This window comes from Anolis carolinensis, unplaced genomic scaffold (assembly GCF_035594765.1).
Source record: "Anolis carolinensis isolate JA03-04 unplaced genomic scaffold, rAnoCar3.1.pri scaffold_9, whole genome shotgun sequence".
NCBI classification, from domain to species: Eukaryota; Metazoa; Chordata; class Lepidosauria; order Squamata; family Dactyloidae; genus Anolis; species Anolis carolinensis.
In genome coordinates, this window is record NW_026943820.1 from 23597884 (window position 1) to 23625323 (window position 27440).

A 27440-nucleotide genomic window follows, 5' to 3' on the forward strand; every position below is an offset into this window, starting at 1 on the left:
CCATTAGCTTTAAATACTGCATTGTACTTTGGTCCATAATTCAGTGCATTTCCCTTCAGTCAAATTTATTTATTGATCTGTTGATAGATGCTGCTTCAGATAATTTACTTAAATTGGTGCCTGAAAGTTTCCCTCAGCCCTCCTTGACAGATTGGATTCCCATATTCTGTTAAGTTAGTGTTTGATACACACACATATGCACCTGACATATAGGCGATGGATATGGCAAATGCTTTGAACAGCACAAGATATTGTTGAGGAGGCTAAGCATACTGAAATCCCATAGGAAAACATAGAGAAATCCTAAAGCCAATTACAGTTAAGTGTATAGGCTCAAAGGAATGGGGTCGGAAAAGGGTAAGGCCAAATGGGAACATGCCTACAAGTATTCAAAAAATACATAGTTGTCCACATACACACACAACATTGCCTTTTGTATAAGGAATAATAATAATAATAATAATAATAATAATAATAATAACAACAACTTTATTTTTATACCCCACCCCATCTCCCCGAAGGGACTCGGGGCGGCTTACATGGGGCCTTGCCCAATACAACAATATAATAACAACAAAACAATAAAACAAATATCCCAACAATAAAAACATCAGCATCAATAAAACAGTCATTAAAATCAACATAGGAAATAATTTATTGACAATGCTGGGATCAAGGCAAAGCATCCACTTTAGCAGGGCAGGCCCAAAGTGATTTTCAAGTGTAGGTGAACAGAATTTTGGCACCCCCACCCCCACCCCAAACCAATCACTGAAAAATAAATGCGTTGGATAAGGGAAAATGTTGAATAATAAGGAGGGATTAAAGAAAAGCCTAAATAAAGAACAACACTCTGAAAACAGGGGAATTTCAGACAGGAAACAATCATAGTCAGCTAACACCTCCCAACCAAGGATGGCCCCAGGGAGGAAGCAGCCAGGCTTTGAATCTGCAAGGCCATTAAATGCTAATCAAGTTGGCCAATTGCAACTTTTACACTAGCCTCAAACAGACAAGAGCTCTGTCTCCCACCCTGGACTTTCCACAGATATATAAACCCCACTTACCCAGCTTCCAACAGACCTCACAACATCTGAGGACGCCTGCCATAGGTGTGGGCCTGGCCCCGGATGTTATCTTGCAGTGTCCCACTAACCAGCAACACAACCTCTATTATATTGTGGTTTATTGGCATTGGATTTTGCCAGATTTGTAAGCCGCCTTGACTCCCCTTGGGTGAGAAAGGCGGGATAGAAATAATGTAAATAATAATAATAATAATAATAATTATTATTATTATTATTATTATTATTATTATTATTATTTCTGATTTTTGACTTTAATCAGCTGATAACCCAAAATGCAGACTGTGCAAGGAAACCGACAAAACTATTGATCATATCCTCAGCTGCTGTAAGAAAATCGCACAGACAGACTACAAACAGAGGCATAACTATGTGGCCCAAATGATTCATTGGAACTTATGCCTCAAGTACCACCTCCCAGCAGCAAAGAACTGGTGGGATCACAAACCTACAAAAGTATTGGAACATGAACACGCAAAGATACTGTGGGACTTCCGAATCCAGACTGACAAAGTTCTGGAACACAACACACCAGACATCACAGTTGTGGAAAAGAAAAAGGTTTGGATCATTGATGTTGCCATCCCAGGTGACAGTCGCATTGACAAAAAACAACAGGAAAAACTCAGCCGCTATCAGGACCTCAAGATTGAACTTCAAAGACTCTGGCAGAAACCAGTGCAGGTGGTCCCAGTGGTCCCGTGCCAAAAGATCTCAGCCGGCATTTGGAAACAATAGACATTGACAAAATTACGATCTGCCAACTGCAAAAGGCCACCCTACTGGGATCTGCACGCATCATCCGAAAATACATCACACATTCCTAGACATTTGGGAAGTGTTCGACTTGTGATTTTGTGATATGAAATCCAGCATATCTATCTTGTTTGCTGTGTCATAATAAAATAAAATAATAACAATTTAAAGGATCATGCCAAGAATGGAACCTGGCACCTATAATCTGGCCCCTTCCTAGAAGTCAGGCACAGTACAACTAAGAAATATCTTTGGGCCAAGATAGCATTAGCATTAGAAAGCCTTTTTCAGCAACGCTGCAATAATTTGACTTATGTCAAGGTTGAATAGCTCTCTGCCAGGTGTTAAAACTCATGACCTTTCAAGCCAAACACACTTATACTAACCTGTTTACCACTGGAACAATCAATATCTTGTAAGTGAGATAGTCTAGACAGATCCTCTTTTGTCCTTTGGTCTTATTTGTAGCTCAAGAAATTGATAATTATATCTGGCTGGAAAAGAGAACTGTCTCAACTGTTTCATCAACTCTCTTTCTCTCGCTCTCCCAATATCATTCTTTACATGTCCACACACTTATTGTGGTCGCTCCAGTTTCCTTCGCTGCCTGCGCTCTGTGCAAAAAGTCTTTCTACTATTAAGAAACTAGTTCGGAGGGTTTTTCCTGTGTTTTTTGTAAATGAAATCCGCATGATTGTCCTGTTTTAAATGCATTCACACACAGTCTCTGATTTCTAACATACTGGAACTATACACTTCTCAAATTCAGAAAGGATAAATACCTCAATTTCACACTTTCCCGAACCAAGATCAGCTTACCATATATACTCGAGTATAAGCCTAGTTTTTCAGCCCTTTTTTTAAGACTGAAAAAGCTCACCTCGGCTTATACTCGGGTGAGGGTCCTGGTCGGTTTATACAGTAGAGTCTCACTTATCCAAGCCTCTCTTATCCAAGTTTCTGGACAATCCAAGCCATTTTTGTAGTCAATGTTTTCAATATATCGGGATATTTTGGTGCTAAATTCGTAAATGCAGTAATTACAACATAACATTACTGCGTATTGAACTGCTTTTTCTGTCAATTTTGTTGTAAAACATGATGTTTTGGTGCTTAATTTGTAAAATCATAACCTAATTTGATGTTTAATAGGCTTTTCCTTAATCCCTCCTTATTATCCAAGATATTCGCTTATCCAAGCTTCTGCAGGCCCATTTAGCTTGGATAAGTGAGACTCTACTGTATTTGAGTATAAAAAGGTAAAGGTTTCCCCTGAAGTTAAGTCCAGTCGTGACAGATTTTGGGGGTTGGTGCTCATCCCCATTTCTAAGCCAAAGAGCCGGCATTGTCCATAGACATCTCCAAGGTCATGTGGCCGGCATGACTGCATGGAGCGCCGTTACCATATATTCGAGTATATATGGTACATTAATTATTTTTCTCTATTATTATTGGTATTATTACATTTATTATTTTACTCTGTTATTATTACTATTACTTTTTATTAATAATACATTTATTATTTCACTCTGATATTATTAGTGTTATTACATTTATTATTTTACTCTATTTATTATTATTATATTTATTATTTTACTTTATTATTATTAAAAGGATACATAAGCACATTTACATTGAACAATGATATAATGAGAGTTGGACAGCCTTATCTTAAATTACAGTTTTATGTAAATATTCAAAAAAAATGTAACCTACTGATGCCTCAATGTAATGATTAATGTAATTTTTTTGGTATCTATTTTTATTTCTGAAATTTACCACTCTCGGCTTATACTTGAGTTAATGGTTTCCCAGGTTTTTTGGTGGTAAATAGGTGCCTCGGCTTATATTTACGTCGGCTTATATTTATTTATTATAATATTTATATCCCGCCCTTCTCACCCAAAAGGGGACTCATGTGTGCCTTTAACTGAGCACATTCGGAGTGTCGCTCTATGAATTAACTCTGTGCCTTTAAAAGAGGAAATTGCTTTGGTATGAGTGCAACAGCACCATGGTAGTTGTAAAAGTGTCAAGGTGTTATGAATGTCCTGATGACAGAACCCAGTTGTTATTTGCAGGATAGTGAGGGAGGATAGCTAATGATGTGCGCCATGTAAAATGTTTGTTGCTCTAATCCATCTGTGTGCAGGGAGCTAGGAAGAAAGGGAGAAATGCAGGGGAATTTATGCAGACAGCTGGAGATAAAATGTACACTGATGGAGTAATTCGGAGGTTGATGTCAATGGGAACCAGATCAGCACACAATGCAGAGCAGTGGACAATGTGGGGCCTTTCCTTTGTGTTTAAAAGCAGGAAAAGGTTTTTTTTTTTAAAGAATAGCTAAGTTTTTTCTAATTAAAATAAACATGAACCATTAATGTAGCACAAGTTTTACCATTAGCAATACAGGCTGAGCATCCCATATCTAGCATTCTGAAATCTGACATACACCAAAATCCAAAATTGTCCATATGGATATAATAATAATAATAATAAGAAGAAGAAGAAGAAGAAGAAGAAGAAAATCGCACAGAGAGACTACAAACAGAGGCATAACTATGTGGCCCAAATGATTCATTGGAACTTATGCCTCAAGTACCACCTCCCAGCAGAAAAGAACTGGTGGGATCACAAACCTGCAAAAGTATTGGAAAATGAGCACACAAAGATACTGTGGGACTTCCGAATCCAGACTGACAAAGTTCTGGAACACAACACACCAGACATCACAGTTGTGGAAAAGAACAAGGTTTGGATCATTGATGTTGCCATCCCAGGTGACAGTCGCATTGACGAAAAACAACAGGAAAAACTCAGCCGCTATCAGACCTCAAGATTGAACTTCAAAGACTCTGGCAGAAACCAGTGCAGGTGGTCCCGGTGGTGATGGGCACACTGGGTGCCGTGCCAAAAGATCTCAGCCGGCATTTGGAAACAATAGACATTGACAAAATTACGATCTGCCAACTGCAAAAGGCCACCCTGCTGGGATCTGCGTGCATCATCCGAAAATAAATCTCACAGTCCTAGACACTTGGGAAGTGTTCGACTTGTGATTTTGTGATACAAATCCAGCATATCTATCTTGTTTGCTGTGTCATAATAAAATAATAATAATAATAATAATAATAATAATAATAATAATAATAATAATAAAGCAGAAACCAGTGCAGGTGGTCCCGGTGGTGATGGGCACACTGGGTGCCGTGCCAAAAGATCTCAGCCGGCATTTGGAAAAAATAGACATTAACAAAATCACGATCTGCCAACTGCAAAAGACCACCCTACTGGGATCTGCACGCATCATCCGAAAATACATCACACAGTCCTAGACACTTGGGAAGTGTTCGACTTGTGATTTTGTGAAACAAAATCCAGCATGCCTATCTTGTTTGCTGTGTCATACAATAAAATAATAGTTTTATTTTTATACCCCACCCCATCTCCCCGAAGGGACTCGGGGCGGCTTACATGGGGCCAAGCCCAGGTCACAAACAATATAAAAACACAACAATAAAACAATCAATCAACAATAAAACAAGTCATGGGTCAACATACAATAAATATACTATGATAACATCCTGGGTCGGCTCCAAAAAAGAACTGGGCCAAAAAAGTGCAAATAGTGTCAGATTCAATCAGGGTGAGGTAGATCCCAGAACTATTGTCTGAGATCTTTGTTTTCAGATGTCTCAATGTATACAGTCTTTGTTTCATGCACAACATTATTAAACTACCTCCAGGCTATGTGTACAAGCACATATGAAACATTGTGTTTTGACTTGGGTTCTATCTCCAAGATATCTCAAGTTTCAGAGAAAGGATACTCAACCTGTACAAGGTGCTCTTTCTGTTGGTTTTATAACTTTCAAGGAAAGGAACAGGGTTTTCTGAGATCTAGGGTTCAGTTTCCGGTTTTCATCTTATGGCATATTGGGATTTGTAGTTTAGGGGAGAGGATTTATTTTGCTACTACTATCTCACAAATGGGAATCATAATGCTTTCACTGTATTGTGAGAAAGGGACACAAAGAATACAAAATGAGGACTGAATGGTTGTGTATAAACAATCAAACAAAGGACTGTTACATTCACATTAAAAACAATATTTTTCTCTTGAAGGATGAATCATCTTCTCATAAACAATAAATGTTCTTTAGTTCTTTAATTGTTCCACATACACAAATTGAGTCCTCTTCTTATATATAATGATTGTTCTTGTTTCTTTATTATGGATAGTAGACGCCAAAACCACAACCGGTTTCAACTCAAAAGAGTCTTCATCAGGTGGATTGTAGTCCTTTTTTTCAGTTTTTTTTCAGTTTTTTAAAATGTGGATCAGAAAGATCTAAGTTTTAAACACGCATACTCTGCAAACAGTTTGATTCCAATGCAGAGTATGCGTGTTTAAAACTTAGATCTTTCTGATCCACATTTAAAAAACTCACAATAAAACCACAACTGAAAAAAAGGACTACAATCCACCTGATGAAGACTCTTTTGAGTTGAAACTGGTTGTGGTTTTGGAGTCTACTATCCATAATAAAGAAACAAGAACAATCTATATATATAAAAGAGTGATGACATCAGGGCCACTTGGTCTCCTAGCAACCTACTCAGCCCAGGGGACAGGCACAGTTAGGCCTCACTTAGGCCTCTTCCACAGATTATCAGATTTTAAGTGCATTATATGGCAGTGTAGACTCAAGGCCCTTCCACACAGCTATATAACCCATTTATAATCTTATATTATCTGCTTTGCACTGGATTATCTTGACTCCACACTGCCATATAATCCACTTCAGTGTGCATACTAAACATAAAGACAACCATACAACAGACATTCAATACCACCACTACTTCAACAATTTCTCACCAACACCACCAGACAACGCCACAGCAATGCGTGGCCGGGCACAGCTAGTCATTATATATAAGAAGAGGACTCAATTTGTGTATGTGGAACAATTAAAGAACTAAAGAACATTTATTGTTTATGAGAAGAGGATTCATCCTTCAAGAGAAAAATATTGTTTTTACTGTGAATGTAACAGTCCTTTGTTTGATTGTTTAACAACGCCTTTTGTATCTGTTTACATATTGATGTATTGAACTAAATTTAGGTTTAATGATTTCTGTATTACTGTAATAGTGGATACTTGTCTTTGTAGTTCCAGGGAACCCATTTTCTTTTTTGGTTATGTACAAACCCAACTTTTGGTTAGGCTGTATTTAGGAAATCCAGATTCTATACCCCTCTGAACTATCAGTGATGCCTTCAGCATATTGGACCATGCTTGGTTTTTATTTTGTTTTTGTTCCCAACCTAGCTCTATACAAAAGGTAAGTAAAATACATTTAAATGTAAACATAGATAAATGCAATCCAGCCCTCCTTATTTTCCTCTGTATGAAGCCCAGATGCACGGGATGGACACATCCCATGATGTATATCTGGCATATCTCTTCCTTTGAAAAATGAAGCAGAAGTATTGTTGTCACATAGAAACCAAATTACTCACTACAGTCAAATGGCATCTTGAGGTCCTCTCTGTCTCCTGTTACATCTGCACAAGAAAAATCTGTTACGGTGGGAAATTGGATTAGACAAGTGCCGAATGTGCCAGGAATTTCCTGCCGAGCAAAGCGTTAGCAAAGATTGAACGGCAGCATTTCAGCAGTTTGAGTTAAATCCAGTGTAAACTTCTAAGTGAACCATTGGCCTGAGCTTAGTCTGCAGTGAACGGCAGCCTGCAATGCATTCCAGACTTCATTTTAAAATAGAGAGGAGTTGCAAGTGATATGAATTTGGTCTTATTGGGATGCAGGTAACCATAAGTGCACCATGCCTTATTCTTCTAGCAAATCTTTTTTTAATCTAATATTTGCATTTTCCCCTTACACATTTCCCCATACAATATGAATGTGTATATGCATTGTTTCCTCTAGCATATCCACATTTGTAGGTATTTCCTTTTTAAATATACACTATTCAGGTAAACATTATCACATGTATTTTCAGTGATGTGCATTTTACTACACCCCCCCTAAGATATACATTTTAGGCGAGATCTAATGAAGTGTTTAATTAATGCAGAGTAAACCTGGGAAAGCCTGGTTTGCTCAGCAGTAATTCACTTTTACCAGAGTTGTCATTTGGATCCCTCTGGTAAAACTGAGACAGATCCCACATTTTGGAATTGTCTGGAAGGACCCTGAAACAGAATGATTGCACCAGCAACACCTAGTAAGCTCCATATTACAACATGGGACCAGGCTTAGCATAGTAGGCTAAACCGCGGTGCTGCAGAAAAAATCCTGCCAATTGAAAAGCTGGCCATTCGAGTCTGGGTCGGGGTGAGCACCTGCCGGGGTCAGGGTGAGCACCCCAGCTCACCTGTCCATCTAGCAGATTGAAAGCAGAAATATGAGTAGATAAATAGGTACCACTTTTAGTGGAGAGGTAATAAAGGCACCCTTAAGGATATTGATCAGAGGAAAGCTCCTTGGCCTGGAAAATGGAGCAAGAGCAAGCCCCGTGGCCGGAGCACAGCCTCCAGGATGGCAGAAAGAAGATGGGAAAAACTGCCTTTACCTCCAATTGTGTTGTCTGTCCTTTATAATTGTATAATCAGCATTGAGTCTTTGCTGTATGTGTATGTGTTCTGTATGCCACTTTGAGTCCCCCTCGGGGTGAGAAGGACAAGGTATAAATACTGTAAATGAAATGTAGATTTATCAGGTTTCCACCCAACAGTATGCTCAACATGGAGGAATACAGATTATGGGACCAAATCTGTATTTCTGAGGGCTCCATGCTAGTCTTTTCCCCCCAGAAGACCATTTCCTTTCCCACTGATGGCATCATTTAATGTTTTCTGTAAACTGCATTTCCCCAGCTTTTGTGGGCATTTCCTTCTATTCTATTGGCTCCAAAACTTTGGTCCTCTGGACGTTGTTGATTTCAGCTTCCTGGATTTCTGGCTGTTGGCCAAGCTGGCTGGGGCTTCTCGGGAGTGAAATCTAAAACAATAACTTTTCTAAAATCTGGATAATCATAGAAATAGTTGGTCACAAAATGGCCTCACACAGTGGGAATTGCTACTGGAGATTGCTTTTCTAGTGTGGGCAAGAGAGGATCTAGTGATAATGTTTATGACACAATATTTCTATGCATGGAAGCGTCTCTGTTTAACTTACTAACTGAGCTTAATTTGCTGGGAAGGTCTCCCATTCAGACAAGGTCAGTTAAAGTCCACTAATCATTTCAATTAAAATATTTTCAAGGATTTATAAGTAATAAACTGATCTAGCCTGTAATTACAGGTTCGCTAAGAGCCAGCTGCCCTTTGGTTGCTCAATGCAAAGCTTGTAGTACACTGTTGATTTTCTGGGCACAAAGATAAAAGTGTCCCATAAAACCCAGAATGGTTTGAATTAAACACAATTAAAGTGTAAATCTCAACACCCATTAACATTTAAGGTCCATTAGATTATTTTATCTGTCACAATATTAAATGCCTCAATGTTGTGCTGGGTGCCTTTAGCATTTGGTTGTGCTTCTGTCCATTTTGAAGTTTGTGAATAAATTGGTTATTAAGTATGTGCAACCGCATAGTAATTTTTTTTTGATAGAGCCTCTTTCCCTTTCTGACTTTCATCCATCGTCCGAGGCTATAAAGACATTGGAGAGGGAAACTCTCCTGTTTGTTGTGCTTTTGTGCATTAGAAAATAATTTGGTTGGTCAACTAATGCAGACAGAATTCTGAATTACAAAATGTCAGAGATATCAGGATGGAGAGAGCCAGGGTTGGATGACAATTTCTGGCTTTAATTTTGGATTTCTGAAAAAGAGAGTGGACTACATAGTCTACCTGATTCTGTAACTCTATGATGATTTGATTCTAAAGATGATTAACGGTGTGTGTGTGAACCTGCTATGGTAGTCGAGACCCAAGCCAAATACCTGCCTGAAGTGAAATGTAGTCAAGCAACAATAGCTTCTAACACGCAAACAAGTCAAGGTTCACAAGTCATTTAAGTCTAGGAGACAGAGATCCTACAAGCTGATCTCCCCATCTTGACAGTGAAAATATAACAATAGCAGAAGTAGCACCACCAACACCACACACCACCACCACAGTGGCCAAGATCCTGCATCAGAGCCTATGATGTCAGGGTGCGAGTTGGGTGGGTTTCTTCAAACACCATCGATCCTCTGCACACGAGCACCCTGATGAATTGGTTGCAATCGGCTGCCTCACCAATTCCTGTTCAAATGTCAGACTCAAACACATCCGTAGTCTGAAGTCCAAACATTTATTTCAATATCTATAAACATATTTACAAAGCATAGCAAAAGCCATCGCTCTGAGCTGGCATTCTCTTTAGCCTCTTGCCTCGGCAAGCACCAGCTCAACACACACAGAGATAAGAAAACACATTCCTCAGTCTGCAGGAATTTCCGACCTCCAAAGCCGGAAATCATGCCTGATAGGTCCTAGCAGTCACAACAGGCTGTCAGTCAAAACTAGCCTGCTGTTAACTGTTTCATTACTGAAACACACACTCTTGCAAAACAGCAGAAAACACTTATTTACATTTCATACACATGCAACCATAATCCAACATATGATGCATAACTGTACACAAAACATAAACAATTACATACATCAAAAATAGATGCAGTTTTTTGTTGCACAACAGGAGCTCCCATTAGACACATTGTGAAATGGAACACATCACATCATGCATTGGAGCCATAATACATTAGGACACATTGTGTGTCAGGATTGTGGTACAATGGTGCACACTGTGCATTGGGAGCTTTGGGCATCAGGACACATTGTTCATTGGGACTATGGTGCACTCGGGAAAATTGTGCATGAGGACAAGTTGTGCACTGGGACAGATGACATATTGGAAGATATTGTGCAGTGGCCATGCTGGTCACTCAAATTGCATAATTGTCATAATTGTCCCTTTGGAGAATATGACTGCAATACAACACCACACAGGTAGAGTACATGATTGTAAGTCAAGTTACAACATTGTAAATTCCCATCAGGATGCCAAATATATATATTACTTAATTCTATTATTAATGATCCCATATCCGTAAAATCTGCTGCCCATGACAAATTTTAGGGAAACTGATTGTCAAGGACAGAACGCCACAAGATTCAAAGTAACAGAGTTTATTAGATTACAGAACTCAAAAATGCCCGTAAAACACAAGGGCCAGGCAATTTTTGCCTTTAGGAGCAAAAAGGGGCAAAAGTAAATGTTCAAAAGATAAACCGGATTAAACCGGAGTTTAATCCGGGTAAAAACAAACTGCTTTCTTCAGCCTGGGTATAAACAAAACGAAAGCCAAGGAACAAAAGATACAAAGAATGCAACTAATTGGCAGCAGATTCCTCTCTGCTGCCAACACTGTTTTTAGAGTAACTTGCGTCGCTCCCACACACACAGCAGACAGGATTCCAACACGAACAAATCAGCCAGGGATTTTAGCAGTAGAGTAGACCAGTTCCGTTCCGTAGATCAAAGCCAGAAGCAGACGTTTGTAGTTTTTCCAAGTCCAAGAAGGGGGGAAGACAAGCCGTGGTCAGTTCAGTCCGAGTTCTCAAAGCAGGAGATGGCGTCCGTCAAGAAGACGACGGAAGGTCAAGCTAATAAGAGTAAGCACAGGTTTGCACAAACAAATGCCCACACAATCCCTCCCGCCGTCTGACCCTGGATTCCAATCAACTTACGTCTCAGCACAGGAAAGCACACAAGTCTTCAGGGAAGCGTCCCACACACACACACGAATCCCAAGCGTTTGCCCAGATTACCTTGCCCGACGCAATTTGCAATTGCTCCCAAGCCCCATTTTATGCCAGTTACAAATCCTCATCACTGTCAGCTGTCCTCCTTAACCCGGGCGTTTCCTCATCACTTTCCTCGTCAGAGCTGGAACACCTCTGACTACGCCCAACAGCATCTCCAGCTGTGGATCCCGTCCCATCCCTCCAGCTAAGCCATGGGTCTAATCCTGAAGGTCCCCATTCATCTTCTGTCCCATCATGGCCAGTGGCACCCAATTCCTCCCTTACCCGAGTCCAATCCATCTCATCCTCCTCTGAGCTAACCAGCCCCTCCTCCATTCTTTCCGTAAACCCTTCGAAAGATTCTTCGTCAGATGGTGCTGCAAATATGTCTCGTAGTCTTTTTCTCTCTCGCTCCTCGAGAGTATCTGACTCTCGAGGAGTCTTACGCCCACGTCTGTCAGAAACAGAGCCATGAGGCTCAATCATAACACTATCCCCTCTCACAAAGGCCTCCTCCCCCGATGGCGGAGAAGTGGCAGTGATACCCTCCGCTATAGCACCACGACGACTAGAGGTATCAAGTTTCAATAGCGAACGATGAAAGACTGGATGGACCTTTAAACTAGACGGTAAACGCAAACGAAACGCAACAGAAGAAATCTTTTTAACGATAGGAAAGGGACCCAAATACCGAGGCGCAAACTTTCCCCCAGCCTGTTTAATATGTTTGGAAGATAACCACACCAAATCCCCTTCTTCCAACTCCTCCCCTGCCTGCCTGTGGCGGTCAGCCTGAGTCTTCTGCGTTGCCTTAGCTTCCAACAGTAAGCGACGGGCAACATCATGCAATGCAGCCATTTCCGTAGAGCGATACACAGGGTCCGAAGAGACCACATTGGTCGACGGCGCCACACCTCCCCGTGGGTGAAAGCCATAAGTTAGCTCAAACGGCGTATGCTGACTAGACGTGTGCACCGCATTGTTGTAAGCAAACTCCGCCACCGGTAGCCACTTCACCCAAGCCGTGGGTTGATCTAAACAAAAACAACGCAGATACTGCTCTAAGAGCCCATTAACCCGTTCCGACTGTCCATCCGTTTGCGGATGAAAGGCTGAAGAAACGTTTAACTTAGTCCCCAAGCACTCATGGAAATGTTTCCAAAAGCGTGACACAAATTGCGGAGCCCTATCTGAAATAATCACCTCGGGTGCTCCGTGCAAACGATAGATGTGCTTAGTAAATAGTAAGGCCAACGTAGGGGCCGCCGGAATGGTTGAACAAGGAATAAAATGAGCCAGTTTACTAAATAAATCCACCACCACCCAAATACAAGTATAACCCCCAGACTTAGGCAAATCTGAAATAAAATCCATGGAAATGATTTGCCATGGCCTCTCCGGAACAGGTAGAGACGACAACAACCCTCTAGGGCGCCCAACAGGCGTCTTACTCTGCTGGCAAACGGCGCAGCTGTCACAAAAGCGCAGAATGTCTTGCCGCATCTTTGGCCACCAGTAGCTCCTGGTGATAAGCTGTACGGTCTTGAACCTGCCAAAGTGCCCAGCCATGGGTTCGTCATGGTGGGCTCTAATCACCTCCAACCTGAGGGCCCCCACTGGTACGTAAACCTGCCCCCTACGCACCAATACCCCGTCTTGATCTTGGAGATGCGGCAGTATGGTACGGTTACCTGCTGAGAGCAGCATCAGTTGCTCCTGTGTCCACACATCATCTTTCTGAGCCTCAAGGATCTGGTCATGTAACCCGAGCTCATTATCTACAACACACAGCGAGGCAGTAGGCAAGATGGTCTGACATACTACCTGCTCATTGGTCTTAAATTCTGGCTTGCGGGATAAAGCATCGGCCCGCAAGTTTGCCTTCCCCTCCACGAACTGCACCTTGAAGTTAAACCTGGAGAAAAACAAAGCCCAGCGGATTTGACGCTGGTTTAACTTCTTTGCTGTTTGCAAGTGCTCTAAGTTCTTATGATCAGACCTGACCACGATCTGGTGCCGTGCCCCTTCAAGCCAGTGCCGCCACACCTCAAACGCCACCTTAATCGCCAACAACTCCTTCTCCCATATGGTATAGTTCTGCTCGAAGGGTGTTAGTTGCCGCGAGTAAAATCCACAGGGACGCAAGGTCCCTGAGGAATCCTTCTGAGACAATACAGCCCCCAACGCGTAGCTAGAAGCGTCCGCTTCTACCACGAACGGTTTGTCAACATCAGGATGGGTTAGTATGTTGTCCGATTGAAAACTAGACTTAAGTTGTAGAAACGCCTCGTGAGCTTCCCGCCCCCACACAAATGGCTGTTTCTTGCGCAGAAGCTGCGTCAAAGGTACCGTGAGCTTTGCAAAATTCGGAATAAACTCCCGGTAGTAATTAGCGAAACCTAAGAACCTTTGTACATCCTTCTTAGTCCTCAGCTCCTGCCATGAGTTGACGGCGTCAACCTTATGTGGGTCCATTTTAAGTTCCCTACCTGACACTACATGACCTAGGAACTCCACTTCAGGCACATGAAAGACGCACTTGGAAGCCTTGGCGAAAAGCCCATTAGCCCGCAGTCGGTGCAGAACCTGCTTGACATGTTGACGATGTTCTTTCTCGTCCTTAGAAAAAATCAAGATATCATCCAAATAAATCACTAAAAATTGGTCAATTAGGTCCCTGAACACATCGTTCATGAACCTCTGGAAGACCGCAGGAGCATTACAAAGCCCAAAAGGCATGACTCGGAACTCGTGGCATCCGAAACACGTGTTAAATGCCGTCTTCCATTCATCCCCTTCCCGTATACGGATTAAGTTATAGGCCCCCCGCAGGTCAAGCTTGGTAAAGACCTTAGCCCCTTGCACCCTTGATAACAGTTCCGAGATTAAAGGGAGCGGGTACCTATCCCGAATGGTGTATTTGTTTAGGATCCGATAGTCGCAGACCAGCCTAAGTTCCCCAGTCTTTTTGGCTACAAAGAATACTGGTGCCGCAGTTGGAGAACTAGAGGGGCGAATAAACCCCTTGGCTAAATTTTCATCTAGAAACTCCCGCAAAGCTTGCCTTTCCGGTACAGTCAAGGCATACAGCCTCCCTGCTGGCAGTTTCGCACCTTCTGCCAACTTGATGGCGCAATCATATGGCCTGTGCGGTGGTAATTTGTCCGCTTCTCTTTTACAAAATACATCAGAGAACTCCCCATACTCAGCAGGCACTCCCTCCATATCAGAATGAGTAACATTTAAAGTGCAACAATCCTGCCTCTTTAAGATCACTTTACGTGTTGCCCAATCTACTTGTGGGTTTACTACAGCTAGCCAATCCATCCCCAGGATCACATCATATCTAGGCAAGCTCGTAATATCCCACACAAACGTTCCCGTTACTCCCTGCACCTCCCACGTTACTGCTGAGGTTTCCTGGTTAACCACCCCAGTCTCCAGCAGTCTCCCATCTGCTCCTTCCACCCACACGTCGCATGCCTTGCGCACTCTAGGAATGCCATGCTTCTTAGCAAACTCAATATCTATATAGGAGACCGTGGCTCCTGAGTCCAGCAGTGCCAAAGTAGAAACAAGTTCCTTTCCCCCAACAGATAATGTAATGGGTACGAAAACATGCTTCCTCCCCTCAGTTGACTGCTTGAGGAGCCCTAGTGCGTTGGACTCACGTCGCACTAGGGCTGGCCTTTTCCCGAAAGCTGGGAAGGTTTCACATTACAATTTTTGGCAAAATGCCCAGCATTCCCACAGTACAAACACAAGCCCAGCTGCCTCCTACGGCTCTTTTCCTCTGTAGACAGCTTTTTAAAGACCCCAAGCTCCATGGGCTCTTCCCCCATCACCACAGGTGCCCTGGTTACATGCATGGGTGGCGCACACATTGCTTTTGAATGTTTACGAGCCTCGAACCTTGCGTCTAAACGCAGCACCTTAGCTACTAAGGCGTCCCAGCTTTCAGCCGGCTCCAAGCGTGCTAATTCATCCTGGAGCATATCACTTAACCCGGCAGTAAATAAAAGCATGAATGCATTTTCCCCCCAATCCAGCTGGTGGCGATACAGGTTAAACTTATTTAAGTAATCCAAAACAGTCCCCTTTCCCTGTTTCAACCGATACAGAGCCCACCCAGCGTTCTCCGTGCGGAGAGGATCCCCAAAAGTATCAGTTAACAACTTTTTGAAATTATTCAAATTGTCCTTGACTGGGTCATTTCCCAAAATTAAATTAGTGGCCCATTGTCCTGCGGGACCGGTCAACAAACTCAAAATAAAGGCCACCTTGCTAGTGTCTGTAGGAAAAGCATGAGCACTGAGCTGAGAAAAATAAAGCTCCACTTGTGCCAAAAAGGTTGGCAACTTGCACCTGGTTCCGTCAAAGCGTTCAGGAGTCAAAACATGTCCTTTCACGGCATGAGCTGTTTGGCTAACGGTAAAAGCCGTTTGCAATTGGTCTAATTTGACCCTTAACTCATCCATCGTCTTCCTGACGGGTTTATTGCTGCAATAAACCTTTTATGGGCGTCGGGCAATCTGTCAAGGACAGAACGCCACAAGATTCAAAGTAACAGAGTTTATTAGATTACAGAACTCAAAAATGCCCGTAAAACACAAGGGCCAGGCAATTTTTGCCTTTAGGAGCAAAAAGGGGCAAAAGTAAATGTTCAAAAGATAAACCGGATTAAACCGGAGTTTAATCCGGGTAAAAACAAACTGCTTTCTTCAGCCTGGGTATAAACAAAACGAAAGCCAAGGAACAAAAGATACAAAGAATGCAACTAATTGGCAGCAGATTCCTCTCTGCTGCCAACACTGTTTTTAGAGTAACTTGCGTCGCTCCCACACACACAGCAGACAGGATTCCAACACGAACAAATCAGCCAGGGATTTTAGCAGTAGAGTAGACCAGTTCCGTTCCGTAGATCAAAGCCAGAAGCAGACGTTTGTAGTTTTTCCAAGTCCAAGAAGGGGGGAAGACAAGCCGTGGTCAGTTCAGTCCGAGTTCTCAAAGCAGGAGATGGCGTCCGTCAAGAAGACGACGGAAGGTCAAGCTAATAAGAGTAAGCACAGGTTTGCACAAACAAATGCCCACACAATCCCTCCCGCCGTCTGACCCTGGATTCCAATCAACTTACGTCTCAGCACAGGAAAGCACACAAGTCTTCAGGGAAGCGTCCCACACACACACACGAATCCCAAGCGTTTGCCCAGATTACCTTGCCCGACGCAATTTGCAATTGCTCCCAAGCCCCATTTTATGCCAGTTACAAATCCTCATCACTGTCAGCTGTCCTCCTTAACCCGGGCGTTTCCTCATCACTTTCCTCGTCAGAGCTGGAACACCTCTGACTACGCCCAACAGCATCTCCAGCTGTGGATCCCGTCCCATCCCTCCAGCTAAGCCATGGGTCTAATCCTGAAGGTCCCCATTCATCTTCTGTCCCATCATGGCCAGTGGCACCCAATTCCTCCCTTACCCGAGTCCAATCCATCTCATCCTCCTCTGAGCTAACCAGCCCCTCCTCCATTCTTTCCGTAAACCCTTCGAAAGATTCTTCGTCAGATGGTGCTGCAAATATGTCTCGTAGTCTTTTTCTCTCTCGCTCCTCGAGAGTATCTGACTCTCGAGGAGTCTTACGCCCACGTCTGTCAGAAACAGAGCCATGAGGCTCAATCATAACACTGATCAAGGTTGATAGATAAGCAAGAAATTAGACCTCTACAAGCAGTAGTACCTTTATTGGGCCAGCTCCAAAGTATAACTTTATGTAAGCTTTTGAACTTTCACTGGCTTCTTCATCAGACAAATACAGTAGAGTCTCACTTATCCAACACGCGCTTATCCAACGTTCTGGATTATCCAACGCATTTTTGTAGTCAATGTTTTCAATGCATAGTGATATTTTGGTGCTAAATTCGTAAATACAGTAATTACAACATAACATTACTGCATATTGAACTACTTTTTCTGTCAAATTTGTTGTATAACATGATGTTTTGGTGCTTAATTTGTAAGATCATAACCTAATTTGATGTTTAATAGGCTTTTCCTTAATCCCTCCTTATTATCCAACATATTCACTTATCCAACGTTCTGCTGGCCCATTTATATTGGATAAGTGAGACTCTATGTATGTTAAATATCCCACAGGAGAAAAATTATGATGGGTTTAGAGTCACAGACTTTCATATTTTCTGAGATGGCATCAGCTAAGATAGTATTGAGAAATACTTTTTTTTGCCATGTGAGGACTAGGGACAAAGAGTAATAAAAGAACGGTTATAAAATTTCAACTACAATAAGGATAAGATATGTAGCCTATTTTTGGTACCAACTGACCTTCATAGGATCTCTTATTCTATCTCCTGAGTTGAAATTTATAAATATAACGGGCTCAGGCTAAATCATGTTCAGTTCCAAGATCTGCTGAGTCCTATAATTTGGATTTTGAAATCAGTTAATATGATGCTCATTCCCTATCCATTTGTCACATCAGCACAAAAGATTCTTCAATCAATTAACAGATCAATTTACTCATTCTTCTTGTAAATCAGCTAATCAAAAAACTCTTCCCACTATTGCAACCAATTAAAGAATCTATATATCTATACACGGCGTAACATTATTTAACAAACTATTAATACCTTTACATAGCAGTGTCCTATTGATTCTCAAATTGCAAAGCTGCTGATAGGTTACAAAAATCCAGTAAATTTATCTAGTACAGTAGAGTCTCACTTATCCAAGCCTCTGGATTACCCAAGCCATTTTTGTAGTCAATGTTTTCAATATATCCTGATATTTTGGTGCTAAATTCGTAAATACAGTAATTGCAACATAACATTACTGCGTATTGAACTACTTTTTCTGTCAAATTTGTTGTATAACATGATGTTTTGGTGCTTAATTTGTAAAATTATAACCTAATTTGATGTTTAATAGGCTTTTCCTTAATCCCTCCTTATTATCCAAGATATTCACTTATTCAAGCTTCTGCTGGCCCGTTTAGCTTGGATAAGGGAGACTCTACTGTATCTCAAGTTGCTTTATTTTATTTTTCTTTTAATTCATTCATTAATAAAATGGAGATTCTCTTTGCCTTCTCATTAAAAAAATGCACACAGCATATTCATTTAATCATGAAAATCTAAAATTCTACCCAGTATAAATATTTAGGTATTTATCTAGTAGAAAGCTTAAATACCTTAAAAGCAACCAACCTCAACCGATCCTGGAAGCTAAGCAGAGCCAGGTGTGATTAATACTTGAATGTGGGATTATTAATTAAGTAATATCAGGTGTTCCTCTATTTTACCACCACTGAGTGCTCCTTGCTTAAGAAAGCTAATGAAATGCATTGGAATTATCATAATATAATAGGCAACTTAAAGGCACACACCCATCCATCCCCTCTCCTACATACATTTAATTAACATTGTTTAGTTAATATGGTTGTTAATGTTGGATAGTGACAGGAAGAAAATCCATGGTTTAAAATGTGATGCTGGAGGAGAGTTCTGTGGATGCCACGAAATGCTAAACAGACAAATTGATACAAGAATAAATCAAGAATGAACCTTCCCTGGAAGTTAAAAGAACTAAAGGAAGACTGCTGTAGTTTGGATATGAAGTTTGTACTCACTAGAAAATATAACAGTAAGGTATTATTATTATTATTATTATTATTATTATTATTATTATTATTATTATGTGGAGCATGCAGCTTCTCCCCATGGACTTCAATGACAACATGGGAGCCATCCTGTGTTGCTGTGGTGACGGCATATGCCGGCTCCACTCTCATAGAATCATAGAATCATAGAATAGTAGAGTTGGAAGAGACCTCATGGGCCATCCAGTCCAACCCCCCGCTAAGAAGCAGGAAATCGCATTCAAAGCACCCCCGACAGATGGCCATCCAGCCTCTGCTTAAAAGCCTCCAAAGAAGGAGCCTCCACCACAGTCCGGGGGAGAGAGTTCCACTGTCGAACAGCCCTCACTGTGAGGAAGTTCTTCCTGATGTTCTTCCTGTAGTTTGAAGCCATTGTTCCGTGTCCTAGTCTTCAGGGCAGCAGAAAACAAGCTTGCTCCCTCCTCCCTATGACTTCCCTTCACGTATTTGTACATGGCTGCAGGCTAAACATACCCAGCTCTTTAAGCCGCTCCTCATAGGGCTTGTTCTCCAGACCCTTAATCATTTTAGTCGCCCTCCTCTGGACGCTTTCCAGGTTGTCAACATCTCCCTTCAACTGTGGTGCCCAGAATTGGACAAAGTATTCCAGGTGTGGTCTGACCAAGGCAGAATAGCATAACTTCCCTGGATCTAGACGCTATTCCCCTATTGATGCAGGCCAGAATCCCGTTGGCTTTTTTAGCTGCCGCATCACATTGTTGGGTCATGTTTAACTTGTTGTCCACGAGGACTCCAAGGTCTTTTTCGCACACACTGCTGTCAAGCCAGGCGTCCCCCATTCTGTATCTTTGATTTCCATTTTTTCTGCCGAAGTGAAGTATCTTGCATTTGTCCCTGTTGAACTTCATTTTGTTAGTTTCGGCCCATCTCTCTAGTCTGTCAAGATCATTTTGGATTCTGTTCCTCCTTCTGGAGTGTTAGCTATCCCTCCCAGTTTTGTGTTGTCTGCAAACTTGATGATCGTGCCTTCTAACCCTTCGTCTAAATCATTAATAAAGATATTGAACAGAACCAGGCCCAAGACGGGGCCCTGCGGCACTCCACTTGTCACTTCTTTCCATGATGAAGAAGACGCATTGGTGAGCACCCTTTGGGTTCGTTCGCTTAGCCAATTACACATCCATCTAACCACAGTTTTGTCTAGCCCACATTTTACTAGTTTGTTTGCCAGAAGGTCGTGGGGGACTTTGTCGAAGGCCTTACTGGCCTTCTGAAATCCAGGTAGGCTACATCCACAGCATTCCCTGTATCGACCCAACTCGTAACTCTATCGTAACTCTCCTTTATCCATGGAGCCGTGCCAGCGTCGTTTGATGGCAGCCGACGAGCTCCATGGGTGACCTGGGCAAAGCCAGTGCATGCTGCCTATTTTAGCCCCATGTGATGATATCGTAAATCAAGGAAGCCATAGCCCTAACTTTGCAAGATCTGAGCAGGGCTGTTGAGGACAGAGTAACCTTTTTGTTTGTTTTAGGGCATAACTAAAAAGTCACACTATTGAGGAAGAGTAAATGTTTGGTGTTAAATAAATATACCTTAACAGTGATAACTAAGTACATTGGAAGTTTTGGCATAATGATTATATATCTTACTAGCTGTGCCCGGCCACGCGTTGCTGTGGCGAAGTATGGTGTTATGGGAAATAAAGTATTGAGGAATTGGTGGCAGTTAAGGTAAAGGGAAAAGGTTTTCTCCTGACATTAAGTCCAGTTGTGTCCGACTGCACACTGAAGTGGATTATATGGCAGTGTGGAGTCAAGATAATCCAGTTCAAAGCAGATAATATAAGATTATAAATGGGTTATATAGCTGTGTGGAAGGGCCTTGAGTCTACACTGCCATATAATCCAGTTCAAATCTGATAATCTATATTTTATAGGCAGTGTGGAAGAGGCCTAAGTGAGGCCTAACTCTGCCTGTCCCCTGGGCTGCGTGGGTTGCTAGGAGACCAAGTGGCTTAGCCTTCTAACTGGCAGCAATTGGATAAAAACAATTATTCCTCTCCCTCTAATTGGGATTTTCTTTTTCTTTTCTTTTTGTTGTATGAACATAGAGGCATGGATGAGGGGTTGTGCTGCCAAGTTTAGTGTTTCTGGGATGTGTAGTTTTGTTGTTTTGTCCTAGGCCGAAATTTCATTACCCTTTTATATATATAGACTAGCTTTGCCCGGCCACGCGTTGCTGTGGCTTATGGGAATCCTTTGTTGGCCAGGTGGAATAGCAGTGAATAGCCTTGCAGTCTCAAAGCCTGGCTGTTTGATAGTAGCTGGATCTTTTTGTTGTATCAACGTAGAGGCATGGATAAGGGGTTGTGCTGCCAAGTTTAGTGTTTCTGGGATGTGTAGTTTTGTTGTTTTGTCCTAGGCTGAAATTTCATTACTCTTTTATATATATATATAGATTTTTTAAATGTAACTTTTCAAGCTCCAGGCTAAACCACTGAAAGAGATTTTGAAAATGATCTTCCCTTCCAGTCCTGCATACACTTTGAAAGATGGCCCCAAACATTTTGAGCCTTTCCTCCCCCGCCTTCCTTCTCTTAACCAAATGCGGACACACATGGCAACTTTTTATTGGCCACTAAGGAAGAGATTTTAAGGTTTTAGTTTCAGGAACTGGGGTAATAGCATTGTGAGGCCATGGCCCATTTTCCTTCCTAATCCTGATTTCAATTCCCAATAGTAGCTCGGAGCCATGGCTGTTTAATCCGTAGGGAAGCTAAATTCCTGGTGCAATTAACATCTTGCATTCAAGGAGACCTCTTTGCGGTTTAAACAGGAAATCTGTCCCCAGCGAGGTCAGCCCCGGTGGTCTTTTTGCTAAGTGGGATGGGATCGTCTTTTAGCTTGAGTCAAATACAGCAACACCTCATTTAATAGGGCAACGGAGCAGGGAATCCGCTAGGTTCTGGTGCTGTAAGAATTTGCCTCCCAGCAATTAGAGTTGTGGAGGGAGGCAAGGACTCACACAACAAGCACTCCCACTATTAATAAGCAATTAGAGTCATTCTGCAGGTATTGTGATAAGGCTGAGGCAACATCTTGAACAAAAGTACAAACAAAAATACAGGCTATGAGGAAGCAAAGGCAAAAAAGAAAACCAAACATACCCAACAAAATAATATATTTTTTTTCTATCTCTGCCTATAAGGTTTTTTGGTGTTGGAATGTGGTCGAATCTTCTCTGGAGGTTTTTAAACTAAGGATAGATGGTCATTTGTTGAATGTGCTTTTATTGTGTTTCCCTGCATGGCAGAATAGAGTTCGACTGCATGGCCCTAGTGATCTCTTCCAACTATGATTCTATGAAATAATTTCCAGCTTAAGACAACTTATCCTATCACGGAGTTTCCTTCATGTACTTTGTTCAGATGAAGTTTGCTATTGCCCTCCTTTGAGGCTGAGAAAGTGGGATTTGCTCAAAGTCACCCAGCAGGCATCCATGGCTGACTGGTCATCTGGCCACCTTGAGCCCTAATTGAATAACAATGCATCAAATGTCGGACCTGTTTCTGGTATATTTGACCTGCTGATTCCAAAAGGTTTATCTGTTCCCAAAAGCATTACACTCGCAAATATTTTAAGGGCATGATTCAATGTGAAATGCAAATATAAAACTGCAACCTTATTGGTGTTTTAATATGATGTTTTAACTGATTATGTATTGTGGTTGGATGTATTTGTATGAATTTTATATGTTGAACGCTGCTTTGAATCCCACCCATGGGAGAAAAGTGGGATAGAAATGAAAATAATAATAATAATAATAATAATAATAATAATAATAATAATAATAATAATAATAATAATAATAATATCTGCCTAGAGGATCAGAGGGCAAAAGACACTTACAAGTAAAACAAGCAGTCAAAGAAGAAGAACATGCCCTGGCAGAATATGTAAAGCAAAGTGAAGAACCTGCTTTGACTGAAGTCAAAAATCAGAATCTCCTCAAAGCACAGCAGACAAAAAACCAGTACAAGAAAACCACACTACAAACTAGAGCTGACAGCTGGCACAACAAAACATTGCATGGAAAGTTCCTTGACAAAACTGAAGGAATAGCTGATAAGGAGAAGACCTGGCTCTGGCTCACGAATGGAACCCTGAAGAAGGAGACAGAAAGCCTGATCCTTGCAGCCCAGGAGCAAGCCAAAAGAACAAATGCAATTCAGGCCAAGATTGAAAAATCAGCTGATAACCCAAAATGCAGACTGTGCAAGGAAACCGACGAAACCACTGATCATATCCTCAGCTGCTGTAAGAAAATCGTACAGACGGACTACAAACAGAGGCACAACTATGTGGCCCAAATGATCCATTGGAACTTATGCCTCAAGTACCACCTCCCAGCAGCAAAGAACTGGTGGGATCACAAACCTGCAAAAGTATTGGAAAATGAGCACGCAAAGATACTGTGGGACTTCCGAATCCAGACTGACAAAGTTCTGGAACACAACACACCAGACATCACAGTTGTAGAAAAGAAAATGGTTTGGATCATTGATGTCACCATCCCAGGTGACAGTCGCATTGACAAAAAACAACAGGAAAAACTCAGCCGCTATCAGGACCGCAAGATTGAACTGCAAAGACTCTGGCAGAAACCAGTGCAGGTGGTCCCAGTGGTGACTGGCACATTGGGATCTCAGCCGGCATTTGGAAACAATAGACATTGACAAAATTACGATCTGCCAACTGCAAAAGGCCACCCTGCTGGGATCTGCGCGCATCATCCGAAAATACATCACACAGTCCTAGACCCTTGGGAAGTGTTCGACTTGTGATTTTGTGATATGAAATCCAGCATATCTATTCTGTTTGCTATGTCAGACTAGAATAATAATAATAATAATAATAATAATAATAATAATAATAATAATAATAATAATAATAATAAGGGACTTACACATGTGTCGATTCCTCTATGGAAGCATACTTATTAATTGCACACTGTGCATTTTTGTTGGTATGATATCACAATACGCTAAATGTGTCAATTGCACAAATACTGCACATCTGTGAGCGTAAAGTTTTATATACTCTGCCTCTCCAATGAGGGATATTGGACAAGGTTTAAGAATACATTTCCTGAATATAAAGTCCCTAAAGGTTGGTTCACACATCTCTGTATACTAATTGTGCATGGCTTTGGATGGCTAGTATGCATTGAATTTGCTTGTCTTTTCTCTTTGCTTGCTTATACTCCCTTTCAGCATGAATTTTATTAGCATTCCAAGCTCTGGGACTCCCTACTGAGGGAGGTTTCGTTCCACGCTTGTTGTCCTTCTAACGGCCTTTGGCATGTAAACTGGTCTGTTGCTGAAAGGGAAAGCCAGTGTTAATTGACTTGAGATTGCCTATCTCTTTATTGTTATGCTTTCATTTACTTTGTTTTATGCCATGTTTTAATTAAGGTTTATTCTGGAGCCTGGCTTTTATTATTGCTAGACACCCTGAGTGCTATGTTAGAACACAAGTATAATGAAGAAAACAAGGTGCATATTTCTAAGTGCATTCTCCATTTTATGAGCATTTTTAAATGGGGGAGATGACCTGTAGATGAGTCCCAGAAAAGTAGCCATGTTAGACCTTTGTGGCAAAAAGAAAAAAACCTGGCATCTTGAAGACTGTTGTTTGTTTGTGATGCATCTACAAGTCAAATCTACTGGAAAGATACTTGGCAATACGTTCTTCTTAAACTAAGAGTGTATGACTTGCCCAAATTACTGTATATACTCGAGTATAACCCTTTTTTTAAGACTGAAAAAGCCCCCCTTGGTTTATATTCAAGTGAGGGTCCTGGTTGGCTTATATTTGGGTCAGCTTATACTCGAGAATATATGGTACATTTATTATTTTTCTCTATTATTATTGGTATTATTACATTTATTATTTTTCTCTATTATTGTTGCTACTATTACATTTATTTTACTCTATTTTTATTATTATTAATAATACATTTATTATTTCACGATGATATTTTTATTGTTGCATTTATTATTTTACTCTATTTATTATTACTTGTATTATTTTCCTGTATTTATTATTATTATTATTATTATTATTATTATTATTATTATTATTACATGTATTATTTTACTCTGTTATTATTAAAAGGATACATATGCACATTTACATTGAAGAAGATCAGAATAATGATTTGATCAGAGCTGGACAGTCTTATCTTAAATTTGAGCTTTATGTAAATATTCAAAAACATTTAACCTACTGATGCCTCAGTTAATGAAATTTTTTAGGTATCTATTTTTATTTCTGAAATTTACCACCCTCGGCTTATACTGGAGTCAATGTTTTCCCAGTTTCTTTGTGGTAAAATTAGGTGCCTTGGCTTATATTTGGGTCGTCTTATACTCGAGTATATACGGTATCTGCTTTGAACTGGATTATATGGCAGTGTAGATTTACATAACCCAGTTCAAAGCAGATCATGTGGATTATCTGCTTTGATAATCTGGATTATATGGCAGTGTAGACGGGGCCTCGGTCTCATAGGAAGGCATGGACAATTTTTGTTAGGAAATCTCTATGCTTGGTTGGCTTTAGGATTATCATATCATATTTCCAAACTGTGACATTTTGGCAAGGGGGGGGGGGTTCCAATTAAACCTTTTAAAAAAAACAAAATGTTCCAGAATCTCTGTCTTTAACCAACCTTCCCCTTCCATCCCCTGTCTGTTTTAATTGGTATGAACTGAGTCAAAAGTTTGCACCCTTTTGACTCAACAGAGTAAACTGATGCAACTTCGTCTAGTTTGTCCATTCTTTTTCACTGGTAATTTTGCCTTCTTGGCCACACTTAAATGTTGCCCGGCCACACATGTTCCAATTTTCTTCAAAGTAATGTATCATGTCAGAAATGACGTGAAGGCAACCAACGACTAGAATTGAATTTGCAATCTTAAACCAAAGGATCTTAATTTCAGCAATCTAAGAGACCATTTATGCTGATTTTATCATTAAACATTTGGAAGTCAGTTAGACTTTTCTATGGCAAATCATTCAGGGACACTGCCTTTGTGTCCCATTTTGGGGAAAGACGGGCAAGACATAAATCTGATCGATCCATCAATAGTCATTTGTCTAGTTCCTCTTTTTGTAAATGTCACACTAAGAACAACTGTTCAGTTGTTTGCACTGCACTGGATCTTTAAAAAAATCTAAAGTGAGTAAGAAATATTCTTGTGTCTTTGAAAACTGAACAATTTCTGTAGAGCTGAAATTGATCATAGAAATTAAACAATGTGTTTTGTGGTGATAAGTAAATACTAGAATCAAGTTCTGTGTTCTTCTCTAAAGCAATCTAAAGATTGCACGCTTTCAAGGTAGTGTTCTTGAATAAATTTCATTGTCAACCCCCTCCCCCCCAAAAAAACCTTATTTAGCCTTAATTCTGAATCCCATATATTTAAAGATGCCCCAATGCTCTAAAGATTTACATCGGAGTAAGTTGCATTGGGCATTAATTCTGAGTAGACATGTTTGAGATGGTCCTGCTATAAAGATATAACTTTGTTTTCAATGGGAGTGAACCACTTGTGGTCTTGCCGGTGATTTAATCTATGTTTTATTGGAGTTTGAATGAAATACAATAGCTCTTCTTGATTCTCAAATTGGTCTTAATTTTCTAATTTTTACATCGATTTCCCCTGGCCATTGAAGGCTTGAAGCATTTACAGTGTTCCACTTGATTACATTCTGTTCCCGATTACAGGGTAATTTTTTTGCCCTCATTCATGCAGCTCCCCTAATTCCCATTGGAAATGTTAAATGATTTTACGCTCTGTGTGGTGATATCATGCCGTCATCTTTCTAAGACTTGGCGAAATATGTATTGGGATGCTATGAAGACACAAAGTTCTCTTTTGAAAAAGAGGGCAACAGACTATCTTATGGGGTGCAGGAAAGGCCAAGTGGCACTCATGCCTCTGTCCTCCAACTTCTTGTTGTGGCTTCCTACTCACCAGATTAGGAATCAGCCACTTTACTCTGGATAATAGTAGCACTTGGCAAAGTGGAATGATGTAAGAAAAGAAGAGGACTGATAGGACCACATCACATGGGCTTT

General features: G+C 41.0%; 1 protein-coding gene across 2 annotated transcripts in view; it reads right to left on the reverse strand.

Moving 5' to 3' along the window:
* The window catches only part of maf (MAF bZIP transcription factor), a 259433-nt gene that overhangs the window by 7555 nt on the left and 224438 nt on the right, over positions 1-27440 (reverse strand). The window contains exon 1 of one of the 2 annotated variants that reach the window (XR_010000533.1): positions 18864-19288. The exons of the other annotated variant lie outside the window; for it this stretch is intronic. The gene's annotated coding sequence lies outside the window, so the exon portion shown is untranslated. Of the gene's footprint in view, positions 1-18863; positions 19289-27440 lie in introns of those variants that run through there. 2 annotated transcript variants of the gene reach the window in all.